Here is a 17,616-nt window from a genome sequence, read left to right as displayed (position 1 = left end):
GTGTGTGTGTGTGTGTGTGTGTGTGTGTGTGTGTGTGTGTGTGTGTGTGTGTATGTATGTGTGTGTGTGATGGCTTTTTTTATATAATAATGCAAGTGTTTCTGAGAATCTGCATAACTATCCAATATGATTTATAATAATTTCTATGAATACAATATTTTACTCTATTGACAAAATTAATGTTTGCCACAAGTTTTAATAAGTTTCCCGCCAAAATGTTAAGGGAGACAATATGGGATGTGGGCTGTCTCATGCACAGTGTCCATGAACTACTTCAAAAGCTTCAACTCACAGAATTCTCACAGAGAAACTGAAAGCAGTTAGTATAACCTCTGACCTAGTTATCATACTGACACTCCACAGATTCAGAAAAAATACTCTATTCATAAAATGTCAGTTATAATGAGTTTAAATGATGTAGTTTCTTGTAGTAAGTAAATGTCTTATTTTAGAAGGCATAGAAAATGAAACATTTATTTAAATGTTTTTGAAAATCTACTTAACAGCAGCATAATAATCTGTGTTAAAAACTTCTGTTCCAAACATATACTTTATTATAATTCATTTAATTCATCTGATTGACAAGCATAAACAATTTTATAATTCTATTCTGGAAGAAATGTCATGTGATATATTTTAAAGCAGTAGGTTAGCATGATTGTAAAATCTGGTTACTAAAATGTGTTTGCTGTGCATTATTTTCTATAAAGCAGACAGATTTATTCTAGGGACAGCAAGTAGGATAATGCTCAACAAGGACATAACTCAGTGAGATCATATATATATATATATATATATATATATATATATATATATATATGTGTGTGTGTGTGTGTGTATGTGTATGTGTGTGTGTCTGTGTGTGTGTGTGTCTGTGTGTATGTGTGTGATGGCTTTTTTTTTAATAATGCAAGTGTTTCTGAGAATTTGCATAACTATGCAATATGATTTATAATAATTTTTATGAATACAATATTTTACTCTATTGACAATAATGAGTTTAAGTAAATGCTCATATACAAACAATTCAAGATTTTTTTTGGAAGCTGTTAATAGTATTCACATGACAGAAAATAGATGCATCTTAATATATGTAATGTCTGAATCATATTAGCCAAAGTTTTTGATTTAAATGAATGTTAGAACCTAATTTTCTCTCCTCTTGATTTCTAACATCAAGATTATTTGAATGCTATTTGAATACAAGTGTTATATATTACATAGATCTATATAGTAGTATGAACAGTTTTAAAAAAAAAAAAAAAAAAGTTTATTTTAGTTTATATGATGCTGTTTTACCAAATGTGTAGTTTTGTCTTGATAGATAATTGAATTGAAAACTGTTAACCTCAGTTAAATATAACTAGTATTAAATTGATAAGGTGGTAGCTGAGGTACTGCTGCTTAGGGTAGGGGGTTAACTTGAGTAGTAAATACTACTCTAAGTTGGAGTTTTCAACTCCAGGCTGGATGCAAGGTTTAATCCTTACATTATTTTCACTTGTTCATTGTTATATGTATATAGTTTTGACATCCACAATATATTTTGTATACTCATTGTCACTACAAACAAAATTGAATCCTATACAAAATCCCATAAGAGATTTAATAAATACAGCTATATTTAAAGGTACACCTAAAAGAGGAGATGTAACATTATTTATCTTGTTATTTGTTATTTCGATCATAAGATTCTTGAGTTTTAAAATGCCAAATGACATCTTTAAAAGGAATTTCTTTAAACATTAATGGATTGAATAATCCGTGTAAAAGGGCAAGCCTAATAAGATACATTAATTTACACAAGGCCAATCTAGTCTTCCTGCAAGAAACCCATCTCTTGAAAAAAAGATATTGATAAACTAGCCACTAATAAGTATACAGTATTGGTTAGTTCAGAGCACACTCAGAAAAAAAGAGGAGTGGCTATTTTATGGAATAAAAGTATGCCCATTCCTAAAACCATTAAGTCTTTTCAGGATGACAAAGGAATGTTTTGTATGGTTACAATACAAATTAATGGGAAGACTTACACTTTAATTAATGTATATTGGATACCTGGAATTGGTATTAATGCAGTGAAACATCATATTGATAAGATCATATCATTCTCTATAGGAGATATTATTTTAGCTGGTGATTTTAATTGTATACTACATGAAAGTGATACTACCACTATAAGGAAAAGAAGAATTGCATCTAATGCAAAACATTTAAATGATTTTGCTAATTCTTATCATTTGAATGATATTAATAATCAGATAGATTCAAAATCATTACCATACACCTTTTTTTCTAACAGATACAAAACTTATTAAAAAATAGATAGGGTCTTTATTTCTATCCAGATGGTAACAGATTTAATTCATTCTAAAATCATTTCATGTCCTATATCTGATCATAACTCAATTGTTTTTGAATTCATGATAAAAAATACTCATAATGTTCAGATCAAAAGGATACCAGCATACTTAACTCAGCTAAAAGACTATAAAGAATATATACTTTCAGAAGTACAACATTTTCTAGACATAAATAATACTCCTGAAGTCTCCATTGTCTATGTTTGGGATGCCTTAAAATCATATCTATATGGACAAAGTATCAGATGGTATAATAATAAAAGGAAATCTTGGGATAAGGAATTGTTAGATATTCAAAGTAAATTAGACTCTTATAAACATAATAATAAAGAAAATATTATGGACAAGAAAGTTATTGAAGAAATAAACAAACTAAATGAGAAATACAAAGAAATTTTAACTCATAAAGTTAAAATAACTTTAGAGAAATACAAGTTTTGTCTTATTCAATAAGCCCCAAATACTTACATAGACTTAAAAATAAAACAAAAGATTGAATAAACAAAACCATATCAAAGAAATCTTTTCTCTAAGGAAAAGAAGAATGTTTCTAGTATACCAGAAATACTGGATGAATTTAGAAATCACTTTCACAAGATTAACCATAACAACATTAACATGGAACCTAAAGATAAAATAAAGGAGTTTATAACCACAAACATGAATAAAAAGCTTAATAAACAACAGATTAAACTATTGGACAAGAGTATTTCATATACAGAAGTTATTACACAAATAAATAAGCTTAAATCAAACAAAGCACCGGGTAATGATGGTATTATACCAGAGATATATAAAATCCTTTCTAAAACTACATATTCATTAATACATAAGGTTTTTATTTTGGCCCAGACTGAGTTAATAACCCCCCATCTTGGCAATATACATTTATTTCACCAATTTTAAAACCTAATAAAGATCCAACTAGATGTTCTTCATATCGACCCATCTCATTACTTAATGTTGATTATAAAATGTTTATGAGTATTTTGCTGATAGATTGAAGACAATCATCCCCGGCATTATAGATATAGATCAGACGGGCTTCATTGTAAATAGAAATACTTTTGATAATATAAGAAGAACTTTAACATTAATTGATTTTGCAAATAGGAAAAAGAAAGATTTAACACTTATTAGTCTTGATATAGGTTCAGCATTTGATTCAGTAAGTTGGGACTATCTGTTTACCTTACTGAAATGCACAAACTTCTCTGATGCATTTGTAAATTTAATTGAGCATTTATACAAAGGAACGCTGGCTTATATTAAGGTAGGAACATATGTTTCACAAAAATACCCATTCTTAAAGGTACAAAGCAAGGATGTCCACTTTCTCCACTATTATTCACTTTAGTAATGGAGCCTTGGGCTAATTTGATTAGAAACAGTACTGACATAGAGGGTTTTGAAATAGATGAAAATACAACATCAAAAATTCAACTTTTGCAGATGATGTTCTAATTACATCAGCAGGATCTAATTCTTCTATGCAGTCTTTATTTGATAAAATGATGAATTTTAAAAGTATTTCTGGTTTAATATTCAATGAAGAAAAACTAAAATACTACCTATATATACACGAAAAAATATTCTCATTAGTGATTTTACTAAATATGTACCCAATTCAGGTCAGATAACTTATTTAGGTATAATACTATCTAAAGATATTAAATCTATTATATATAATAACTATAATACCTGTTTTCTTAATATACAAAATCTTTTAATACCTGGAATAATATGTTTTTACTATGGAGGAGAGACTTACAATTATTAAAATGATAATATTCCCCAAGATTTTATACTTAATACAATCAATAATACTTTCACCTACAAAAATAATTATCAAGAAACTGAATACACTAATGTTAAATTTCTTATGGGCACCTAATAGACCTAGGATTGCATTAAAGAAACATACTAATAGCTGGTCTCAAGGGGTATTTCTTTTCCAGACTTTAATTTATATATTATCTCTTCTATTATAAAAGTTATTACTTTATTAATAGATCAGTCATATATCGCAAAATGGAAAGATTATTGGGAGCTAATTAGTATGCACTTCATGAAAATCTCCTTAACACATAAAAATATGATTGTAAATAACTCCATGTTGTGGTTGCTAAAGGAATTTTGTACTTCACCTATTACACCTAAACATATGGTTTGTTACCCATTAAATATTATTATTAGTTATCGTAACTTTATATTCATGCACCCTAAGTATAGGGAATGGAATTTTATTGTATTCCTATAATGTACTCAGGGTATGCTTATGTCATCTACTTCTGAAGGAGCTCATTTAGCTATAGATAATGATCTAAAGTACTGGTATCAGCTGATATCTGATAATAAAGTTAAAAATCTAGATTTCTTAAAACAAGAATTTGATCTAAGAGAAACTTGCTGGTTAGAGGTTCAGATCTTTAGACAACATCTCATTGATAGAATAGATCTAATGTCTATAACAGTTAAAGAATCTATTCCAAAACTGATTGATTACTTGATATTAAATTTACAGCATAAAGTTTCTGATAAAGGTAAACTTTCATATATACATAAAATTATCAGACAAGAAACTTTTTACAGTGTAGATTCATACTGGAATTATTTCACCTCTATTAATGGGGACCCACCAACTCAACAAGATAAACAATATATATTGGAATCTGCTTATAGAACTACATCTTCCATTGTCTGGAGACTTTATACATGGAAATTTTTACATAGATCTTTTATACACCTTTGATGATGAATAAAATAAATAATAAAGATAATCTATGTAAGAGATGTAATGTAGAAATTAATGCTGACTGGGCTCATATGTTTTATGACTGTATGAAGTTGAAAGAATACTGGAAGTCAATTAATGAATTTTGCAGGCTCTTTTACAGATAATTTCATTATTTCTAAGTCTCTTATATTATTCAACACACCTGTACCTCAATGTGTTAAAAGATTAAGCTTCCATTGTTATGGTCTATCCTAGCAGTGGCCAGGAAAATAATAACTAGAAATTGGATTTCAGATACACCTCCTTCATTCAATGAATTTAAAAATGTTATGAATATAATGTGCCATATGGAAATAAGCACAATTAGAATGAGAACAACTAGAAAAACATCATATTATATTGTATGGGATAATTTACAAAATTTGTTAAAAAAATTCTAATTTCAATAGCACGGTATTTTAGTTTAATTAATTGATCTGATTGTAGTGGATGTCTTTGTAAATACTTTAGTTGTTTTGTTGAATATTATAATAATACCTATTTTTAATTACTTGTATAAAATTGTTATGATATTTCTCTTATATGTTAAAACAATAAACCTGTTTTGAAAAAAAAAGAATGTGCATGGCTTTCAAAGGCAGCTGTTCTGTAGCAGGGTCCCAGTTGAATATATGTCCTGTGCCACTGATGCGTTAACAAGTGTGTTTAAAGATGTTTCAGATAAAAAGGAACATTTATCTGCTATCCCAGGCCACACATACTGCCATTATTATTTATTTGGCTGTCTACTGGTGTATTTTTGCATCAGAGTCTCAATTACACTCCCATTTTTCCCATTAAGTTTAATTTCAGACTGTCAGTGGCAATCAGTATGTTTGGCTGGAAACACCTATTCTAAGTAAGACATGCGTGACATAGTGGGTTAGTGAAGTAGGCTGTAGTTAACAGGGGCTGAAGTTCAAAATGTGGCAGAGGTGATTGTTTTATACATGTGCCTAACACTGTGGGAAACACATAAAATCATTAAGACACATTAAAGCTCATTTAAGTGGATTTGTGCGGTGCGGCACATCACACCACAGTACTGCGCTTTGCTTAGCTCCTCGCAAACCCATGCTAAAAAATTAAAAAGAAAAGAAAAAGGGGGTGATGACAGTGGTGAAATGGGGGCAAGAATGGGAAAAACATACTGAAAGGCAGGTAAGAATGTGCAGGAAGGTGTAAGAAAGAACCATAGCTTTCCATTTCTTGTACAGCAACAGCCGAGCATTTTGACAGATTTTATGGATGAATTTGGACTCTCAAACCCCAGAGAGAGGGGTGAGGACAACATAAATGTGTTGTTAAGCCAATTGGACCAAATTAGTGTTGTCCAGTGGACATCTGTGCAAAATGGAGAGCTATGTATGGGGCAATATTTTTTTTTGCGGGAATGGTGTCCATTTTTTGTATTATAAGGAAAGACTGGAATGTTGGGAAAGGGATATAGGTACATGTGGGGAGGTAAGTTGGGTAGGAGAGGATTCAATTGCAGATAGACAAGCCAGACAAGTCAGCAGATAGGGGCAGTGTGTAACACATGAGGGGGGTAAACACCTTGGATGGGGAGGGTGTTGTGGAATTCAAGATGCATGTGCCTTCAGATGGCAGTAAGCATGACTGAAGTCCCCACCCATGGACAGTCAACACTGCTCCTTCACTCCCTCAAAGGTGGCTGTACTGGAGGCTAAGTGCCATGGCCAGCTGGCCCCACCAGGTTGTCCAATCTGTCCTAAATCTAGAGCAGACAATGTTCATAGCTCCTATGAATGATGCTGCGTACCATGGCTGGTAGTTTTTCTTGGGTGACTATCACCCTTCAGCCTCTGCTCCCAACGTGGGGACTGGACCCTGGCCCTGAGTTGTTTCCACCTGAAGATGGTGTAGGGCCAGTGGAGGGGGCAACACCAGCCTGTGTCCCAGATGTGCTAGGACCTGGTGCCATGGCCAATTGAGGTAGGGTAGGCAGATCACCGGGAGACACCCTACCTTGACATGCTATGATGATGGAGGTATAGCAATAAGTATAGGTTAGTTATGAACAAAACCATTGCTAGTAATAACAGCATACCAGAACATTGGAAATAACCCCATTACATTTCAATGATTATTATATGAAACACAACAATAAATAACAGAACAGTCAGTATATTAACAGCATACCAGTAAGAGTTACAGCATAAAGTCAACAGAATAGGTAATTCAACAAAATATGTTAATGTGCAACAATTTTAATACATAACAATAATAAAATACATGCTAGAAAATACAATTTAATGTCACAACATATGTTAATAGTAAACTGTAACCAATGAATAACAATAATAAATATATGAAGATAAGGGGTAGGGAGAGAGAGAAATACAGTCCATTAATCCCATTACAGTCTATACAGTTGACAACAGTACTGCTTTCTACTCTACAGGTCTGTCCTTTCTTTATGTGTAAAAGTGCACTATAGCTGCTGTAGTACCTACATACCTCTCAAGCTATCCACATGGGACAGTATGAGCCAAGCAGTAACAACTGCAGGTATACAACTACACAGAACACTTGCACATCAGGTGGACCTACATGACTACCATGATGTACTGCAGGCTGATACAGTGATACTTTGCTATTTATCATGTCAATGATAAATCTGTGACAGAAGGTTTACACACTAGTAATCACATTACGTGACAGCGTGACTCTTGAGAGACATGTATGTGTACAGAACAGAGAGTAAACAACTATCATGTCTTGCTTGGCAGGCATGGGGATGGAACCAATAGCAGTGACTGCGGAGTACATCTGCATCAACTGTATTAATTGACTGCAGCAACCTTTAGCAGACACTCCAGGCATACAGCCATACCAAAGTTTACACATTTTATTTCATTTATTTTATTTTATTATTATTATACCTATTTCCTTTATTTTATGCTGTATTTTCATATTCCTCATAATGATTGTAACACTCTGTGACATCTAAACACACAATTATTTACTCATAATATGGGCTACCTCATCCCTTTACCTGTAATTCCTGTGGTGAGAATATCTGTTAACATTACGTGACTGATACTGTAATATTTAGTGTTACATAGCACTGTATTCAAACACTGGTCTGTGTGTGGCAATATGTAGTTCATACAGAGCATTTAGCAAACTGAGCTACTGAGTCACTGCAGATTACTGATTGAAATTTGCTTAGAGTTCACCTGGCACTGAAATATGACCTGGTAATAGTAGTACAGTTTTATACTTGACTGTAGTACAGTTGGACATACATGCATGACATTCAAGCATGACAGAGATAGTAGGTAAACTATACATTACTACATAGAATGCAGGTGTACTCTATATTGCTAGTGTTGAAATATCTGTGAAGTCAACAAACAATATCTGATTATGGGTTATTATTTGCAGTCTACAACTATTACACTGTTATACCTGACTGCAGCACTGTACCTCACACCCTGAATGCATATAGCTGATATGCAATGGTGACAACTAGATAATCCTGATGTACACAATTTATGTTGGTGTTATTGCTCTTGGCTTAATATTGTTGCAGAACAGTTGTCATAATCCATTTCTTACAAAACAGCTCTGAATCTAAACTTACTGCACAACAGACTTTATTACATGTACTTTTATGCAGGTACTGATATTATGTTGTGTTTTTATTGCAGAACAGTTGTCATAATTGATTTCTTGCAAAACAGCCCTAATTCCACATTTATCGCACTGCAAACTATATTGCGAATTGAGTACTATATTATGGTTAATGCTTTACTCTTCCCTGTTTATGGCACTCCAGTTAGAAGTATGCACTTATTGCAGTACAGATGTACTGTAAGTCCACATTCATTGCAATGCAATGCAATTTTGACTGAATATTCCTAATCACAGTTAATGCTTTACTCTTTCTTGCTTATTTGACTATAGATAGCAAAATACATCTGTACTCACCACACTCACAATGCAACCTGGCCAAGCTCCTGGCATGTGCCTCAATGCTGTGAGCCCTCTCCTCTGCAGCTGTTGGGAGAGAAGTACACCATTATGCATATTAGTTTATCAGACATTCATATTAGGTATTGATGAAACAAAGGTAAAATTACTTACAAACTTTTGGGGCATTGCCTGCTCGTGCTTCTCTGACCCAGGTGTCCAAGAGATCCCTCTTCTTATGCTTTAAGTCACCATGGTGGTGATGAAACTGTTCACCTGTGTAGGGGATACCTGTCATACTGGTGAGTTCAAGTGCTAGCCGGTCCCAGGCCTCGGGCTTGCAATCTGAGCCCTGGAACCCTCCCTGCAACAGACGGTCATTATGGTTTTTCACCAGGATTCCAACCATGACCCTGGACTCCTGAATGCCCCACTGCTGCACCTGGAAGCTGACACTCTCTCCAATTCCATCCATAGTCACTACACAGGTAGACTCCAACAGATTATGCTGTATTCCCACCTAGTGAGCTTAATATAGTCTGTTTCCCTGTCCTTAAACACCATTATGCAATATTTAAAAATGTGGCACATTGTTTAGGACCATGCAAACCAGAGCAACTCAGCTAAGCAGTGCAAACACCCAAAGACCCATATGCTTAGCACTACTTAGTGATGCGCAAACCAGGCAAGTAGTGCCAAACAGTGTATAAACCTTATCAGTCGTTATTTTGTTTATGCAGTGCTTAGCATGTCTTGGCATGTCTTAGCAGATCTTAGCTGAGAGGAGAAGGCCAGTGTTTAAAAATAATTTGTATTTCAAAAATAAATGCTTACTTGCCCTTCCATGTATTCAAACACTGCACCTTCTGCACATGTGGCCATAACTCTACCCATTTTGCTGTGGGGATATGGAATTTTGCTATATCTTTACATATACCTCTGAGCTACCTTTAAGCAGTGTTGAGCACTGTGCTGTACAGTGCAAACCCACTCAGCTATGCTTAAATATGACCTTTAAATAAATAATTAAATATATCGTTTTTTCTATTTTTAGATGTTTGGCAGGTGTCTTGGCACCACATTGCACTGCTGCGCTCCATGGCACTATACGCAAACATGTTTTTTTTTTAAAAATAAAAAAAAATTAGATTGCATTTATATAATATAATTGGACAGTGCAGGGAGTGTGTTACTCATCTGCGGACACAGTTAGCACCAGACTCCCTACACTGATTCAATAACCATGTTCCACAGTGCTCCCTCGGCAATGCACCATGATTAATATGCATGTCACACTGCAAGAGGGAGCCATGTATGTGGACACAGTAACATTATGTGTAGGCTCTGCACTATGCCTACATGTTTTTTATGGGTCTATATTAGGTGATCAAAAATTTAGGTAATTGAATACCTAAATATCGACACCTAAACAGCAAAAGCTGTAAATATCGAACAGCCACTTCTGTGAATTCTTTCATAGGGAAAGAATTTGCTTGGCCGTTATCTGGAATCTGCCGTTTTCTCCACTGTACAGCGATCTCGAAGTTGGTATATTTAGTTGGAGGGTGGGCCCCCCACATGATTAGGGTTTGAAAAATGTTTTTTTCTCCAGCCAAGCGAATTCTTTCCCTACAAAAGAATTCACGTAAGTGGATGTTTGATGTTTACAGCTTTCGCTGCTTAGGTGTTGAGCTTTAGTACTCGATTACCTAAAGCTTCAACTTTATAATATAGACCCATTTATTTATTAAATCTAGGGGATGGTTTATTAAGATGCATATTTTCTGGTAGCAGTTTTACATATTTGAATAGGTTAAAGCCCTTTCCTAAAATGGCTGAAAAGACAAATGCTTTGCAAACAAATGACAGTAACAAGAGAAAATAAAATTTGATTAAGCCATAATGTCGCTATTACTACAAGTACAGCCCTTACCTGTACAAGTTTCTTTTTTTCTTTCAAGATTACATAACATTAAAATATCTCAGTTATGGAACACATTAGATCTGTCATTGTCTCCCATACCACAGCAATGTTGACATAACTATGGTAGACACTTCTTAATGATGATCATATTTTAAGCATCAGTGCCACCAATGTATATCAAGGATGGTATCCATTTCTGAAGCTACAAACCCTTTTCTGAAGCTATTGGCCCATTAGGAACCTATATAGTGGTCATACTTTGTCATGTAGGCTGAGTCATTTCTCTCTATACCATTACTAAAACTTCAGGAGAATTTACAACACATCTTTTGATCTAAATGTTAAATCTGGGCCCCATCCACCATAGTTAGTTGTAGCCGCGTATGTTAAATACAATATGCAACTTAACAAAATATGTTGAGGCACTGTTGTCCAAAGTGATGAAGTTCTGAGTACTTTCCAGATGATATGAGTTTATTCAATGACTTCAAAAGCTAGAAGAGCTAGTCATAGAGGAAAGAAATGAACAGCCAATGCTGAATCATCCTTCCAGAAGGGGGAGATGATTAGATCAGTCATTCTGCTGATTCTTTCCAGCAAGATGGAGTATTGCAGCAGGACATAACTCACACAATTGTAGTATCTGTGTGCTGCACTGAGTGATGGTAGTGTCATAAGTTCAGGAATGTTCTCTCCCAGTCTGCAGTGTGGTCCAGCGAGTGGTTGCTATGGGAATAGAGATGGGTGGGGATTGGAAGAGGGACCCTCATGACTCCATACTGGACCACTCCTTAATTCCCTGACTTCTTGTCCAGATAATTAATAGGCTGATTAGGCTCAGTCCAGGGACAATAACATAAGGGGTGCATGACTTTCATTCAACCCAAGATGATGTCTGGCTCTTACCCTCATCTTAGGAATGAATGGGCTGAATGAAATACAACAGAGGACTCACTTTGTCTGGCAAATTTTTATCAACACCATCTCTATGGTACTTACAATAGTTACATAATAACCATATAAACACTTACTGATATATTACAGTTTTAGAAAAAAAAAATTTCCTACTAAAATTCAAGAGTTAAATTCTCATATAACCGCTTAGCATCTTGCTTATATTTTAGAAACTCTAAAAGTGTATTAACCACTTTCAATGCCACATATATTTTACTATATACCAAACATTATGTTTTCATAAGTACTGCAGTGAAAATATTGTGACCTAGCTGGTAACATATGCAAGTTATATTGTATCTCACAGGATACAAATATTCTGCATGATCATTCCCCAATGGCTAGCACATTTCTCATAGTTATGGTGGGAACTAGTAGGAGAAGCAGTGGCAATGGGCAATGATGACTACAGAAGTGAATGCAGTGAGTAGCCATGGCAGGACTGTGACCTGAGAATAATAGAAGCACATATTCAGTTCAGTAACATAGTAGTTCTGCTCCAAGTTGCCCTGAACTGTTGGCAAACTCCTTTTTCAGAAATACTGCTAACAGTTAAAGAGAAGCTACTGCATGCATCTTTCTTAAAGGCATCAACCACAAGTATTCTAGAGTGGTGATTTGCACAAAAGTGTCATGTTTCCATATAATTTTGTTGTATCTTGTTTGATGTTAAGTCCTATACAGTGTTAATGATTCGTTGTCATGCCACAGCACTAAAGAAACATCATGGGAAAATGTCTGACATGCAGCTGAAGTGGGCAGAAACTATATCAGGTTAGGATGGTATCTACTGTTACCACAGCACACCTAGGGGTAAAAGTGTGGCTAACTGGATACTGATGCATGCATTCTTTTTTAAGTTCTGGTCACAGCTCCTCTGCACCTTCTCCTCATTATTATGATGAGGAGGATCAGGGCATCAGACTGGAGGTTGATGTGTCTGTTGCTTCCATAGACAATATCAATGCCACTCTGGGGCAGGCACTTTGGTGTATCATAAACTTTTTTCTGAATACTACTACCAGGACTGCTTCACAAAATGGTACTGATGATGAAATATGTAATGATCACCTGAAGGTCACATGAAACAGACTATTAGGACCAGTGGTGGGAACTCCCCTACAGGATTCATGGCACATGTTTGTTATACAACATGGTACCACCAGTTTGGCACTAAATTGTGTAGGTCAGGCTTGGGGCAACTCACCAGAATAATATTCATCACACAATAGCTATGCTTCTGTGTCGGATGGGGATGGTCCTATGACAGTTGATGTTCTGGCACTTTAGCACCATAGAAATAGACCTAATCTGGTAGCCCCACTGTATCACCAACATGTCAGTACCATGGGTGCACTGCAAAGTCATGATAAATAACTGCATTACAGCCTGTGAGCACAGACTCATTCTGCTTTTGGCCTGCATGCTGTAGATTGTACTTTACAGTGTCTGGTCTTTGCAGTTCCTGTGCAGTCTGACAGGAGGAACTTTGAACTCTTAGGTTGTAACCACCCACCAGCACTTGAGGCATTGCACTAAAGGCCTACACAGGTTCAGAGGTTCCATTACTCCTACCATCATTGCATATTATGCTTTGGATGTTTTCACATTTGTGCAGACACAGCAGTCTCAGGCTCATAACATTCACAAGAACAGCTGCACCAAACTTTATGCATCTGATGTGCCTATGGTGACCCAGTTACACTGAGCAATGCCTTCACCTACTTCAGAAGTGGCCAGAACTAATGAGTTTACTCCTTTTCTCCAGATGACAAGATGTAGTACCATACACACATCATAACTACATGACACAAGCAGTAGCTGGGTGCAGGTATGTTGCTAGCAATGAGGGCTATTTTAAATGCATATGTAGATGGTAGGGAGTAGGCAATGCAAGCAGGACCATCTGCCTATCATGGAACTTGGGTTAGAGGCCCAAGTTTTGCTGCATCACATGGGAGACCTTGCAATTCTGACCACTATATGGCTGTGGTACCTTTTGCAGCCTTCATCATGTGTGAATAGCTTGGGTAAAGACATTATACTCTTAACTCTTCCTAACAACAACAGTTTCATACATATTATGCATGCTCAGCTGCATCATATGGTTTGCTACTATATCTGTACTTTGTCATGTTACTATATCATAGTTTTTTTACAGCTGCCACAGCTTACCTTCATCCAAAGACCTCTGCAACCATAGCATACCATATCTATTGGAATCGATATTTTCTTACCACATATGAACCTTGTAGTGGAGCATGAATTTCTTGTGATGAGTCACCTCATCCTCTTCATCATCACCACTGTCTTATTCTGGACATGTCCCAGGTTCCCAATAGTATGCTGTCTAGGAAGCATCAGATCATAAACATATGTGATACCCTCACAGGTGAGTGTTAGAGTGCCATCTAAGCTGTCCAGGCAGTAGAAAAATAGCATCTAGCAACTGAAAGTGCATTCTGTGATGTTCCATCAATATTGATGGACACAACTTTAGGTTTCCTGTCCTGGTGTCTGCGATGAATTATTGTATGTGTGTTTGTCAGCAGCCATGGCTTCATCTGGTACTCAGTATCATCTAATAAATGTCCAGGAGGTATCAGTCCTGACTATAATGCATTCTTCATAGCTATAGATTATCAGACATTGGTGTCATGATTTTCACCTCAGTTGTGAGTGGATATGTCTTTAATGAAAATCTAAGGTCGCATACTAGTTGTCAAACCAATGAGTAGTACTTGTGCCAGTTCAGTTATGAATATGGAATATCTGTAGATGGTTTTCATATGGCTACCCACTGCTCTAAATGTGCTTCATAGGCACTATATGGAGTTAAATCTTTGCATAACGTGCATTATTCCTGCCTCCATGACTGGACCCTTTTGTACTGGTCTGTATGTGCCAGCAGACAAGGCAAAAAATGGTGTATGATATGACTGATAGATGCCTGGAATATGCCTACAATGTCCCCTTTAGGTGTCTGGAAGTTGCTTGTGGCCAGGTTACTCACACCTGTTATGACACCGATTTACAAATGTATGGGTCTGTCTCTTTCACCTGCCACTTCCATTGCTTGACACAGTTAGCATAGTTCATACAATGTGAGGAGATCCTTATAGAACTTATCCAACTGCACCAGCCTAGTAATACCAATGTGCAAGATTTGCAACTGAAAGCACCTACTAGGATGGTGATGATGATCTTTTGGATTTTGTGGTGCTGGTGATAATATTGATAGCTAGTACATGATTAATGACAAAAGGCAAACTATCCATTCCTTGTATGACATATGTAGTGGTACCAACAGTTGTTCCATTGTACATTTATGTTCCTTTTAACTTCCTGTATGTCACTGTGTACACTTCCCCCACTGAATAAATCATAATGTTTTGAATCACCATAATGGAAGGTTAGTTTGTCTGTCTGATGTTTAGTCCCATTTTGTCAGTAGTTTACCAGTGATGTTACTCTCTTCATCCCCACCTAGGAGTCATATTTGCCTTTGTATGTGATACTAGGTTCATAGGTAGGTACTAGGCTATTGGCCCTAGGGCCTATATAAGCCTAGCCAAAAGGTAGCCTGGCTTTCGCCAGCCAAGAAAATTATTTTCCTGTGCCCCTGTTGAGCAGAGTCACAGAAGTGATCCCTGGGGTGAATTTCTTATCTCCCATCCAATCATCAAGATTTTTCTTGAAGAGTGCTAATAAGGAGCTTTGTTTGATATAGATAGGTAGTTTGTTCCAGAGTATGGGAAATCTCTGGGACAGGAATCTATCCCTCCAGCATGTTCTGTTTATTGTGGTGACAAGGTTTAGGTCCCTAGAGCATGTAGCTCGGAGGGATTGGGATTTATTTAAGTGGAGCATGTCCAACAGCTCTGGGTTTGACATAGCTTTGTATGTTAGGCAGAGATCACCCCTGAGTAGGCAATATGCGACAGAGTAAAGCTGGAGTTTTTTGAGACTGTCTGCATAGGGCATCTGTCTGAGTCTGGTAATCATCTTTGTGAGGCATTTCTGCGGCCTTTCCAGTTCTTGTAGATGTCTTGTGAGGTATATACCAAAAGGGGTGTTGTACTCTGCAATGGGTCTAATGAGTGACAAGTAGAGGGGGACAATGTCCTCTTTTTTTCCTGGATAAAAAACGTTTTCTGATGAGATGTGCCACGTATTAGGATTTCCTGACTACTGTGGCGATGTAATTATCAAAGGAGAGACTACTGTCCAACTACGTCCCAAGGTCTCTTATCACACATTCGATGTTAAATAGACTTCCACCTATGTGGTAGTTCATGGGTACAGAGTTTTTACCAAAAGGGATGACTATACACTTTTTGGCATTGAGCTTGAGGTCATGGCTTTGACACAAGGCATCTGTCTCAGTGAGGCCCTTTTGTAGGATGTCCACATCGTTAGGAGTTTTGATTATGGCTCCTAGTTTGCAGTCATCTATGAACTTTGTTAGCCAAAGACCTTCTGTGTTAGCCTGTACCTCAGAGAAGTAGATACCAAACAGGAGAGGACCCAGGACTGAACCCTATGGTACTCCACTTGTCACTAGTCTAAAGTTGGATTTGGAGTCTGCTACCTTCACAGTGTGGGTTCTGTCAGTGAGCCAGTTGGCAACCCATCTTGTGATATAGAGACTTGTTCCTAGTTTAGTGAGTTTATCTATAATTCCAGAATGGGGGATGGTGTCAAAAGCCTTGGCAAGATCTAGACAGGCAGTGTGAACCACATTACCCTCATCTATGGCATTGGTGACTATTGCAAAGAAGTCTATCAGGTTTAGGAGACATGACCTGCCTTTTACAAACCTGAACTTGGTGGGGTCCAGAGTTTGGAGATTACCACTGTCATTGTTTATAAGTTCCATGATGATATGTTCCATAGCCTTGCAGACCAGGCTCATCAGGCTGATGGGGTGGTAGTTCCCGGGGTCCGTGCTGGCTCCCTTTTTGTGGAGTGGGATAACTGTCGCTGTCCGCCATTCAGTGGGCACAAAGCCTGAGGTGAGGCTATGATTGAACATGATACTTAGGTGGGGTGCCAGTTCATTCTGTAGTTCATGTAGAAATCAGCCTGGGATGTTGTCAGGTCCCATGGATGCTGTGTTCTTGGCTTTGGAGAGTGCGTTTTTTACCTGTGCAGCTGTGATTACAGGAACTTTGCATTCTTCTGGTATAGAGATGGGCCCTTTAGAGGATGAGAGTGGGGTAAAGTTAGTACTGAACCTATCTGACAGGATGTTGGCAATATCAGTTGGTTCTGTATATTTAGTGCCATTGTGCTGTAACTAAGAGCAGATCTATCTGAGTGTTGCCATTGAGATTCTTGAAATAGCTATAGAATGCTTTGTGGTTATCTTTAGAATCAGTGGCGATTTTGTTTTTGTAACTAGCTTTGGAGGATTTTATGAGGGATCTCAGCTTCTTACTGAGGCTGACCAGCGAGTTCCTCCAGTCATGGGATTTTACTCGTTTTTTGCAATAGCTTCTTTCTTCTGTTGTAGAGTTTGTTTATGGCAGGGGACCACCAGATTGGCTTCATTTTTTGGAGGATAGCATCTTGGTTCTGTTAGGGATTGCACGATCCATGCACTCGTCTAAGTGCTTATAAAGTGCATTTGTGTAGGATTCAGTAGTCGTACCTCTATT

This window comes from Protopterus annectens, chromosome 11.part0, assembly GCF_019279795.1.
Source record: "Protopterus annectens isolate FY-2018-M chromosome 11.part0, PAN1.0, whole genome shotgun sequence".
Classification (NCBI taxonomy): Eukaryota; Metazoa; Chordata; order Ceratodontiformes; family Protopteridae; genus Protopterus; species Protopterus annectens.
This window is presented reverse-complemented; position numbering follows the sequence as displayed.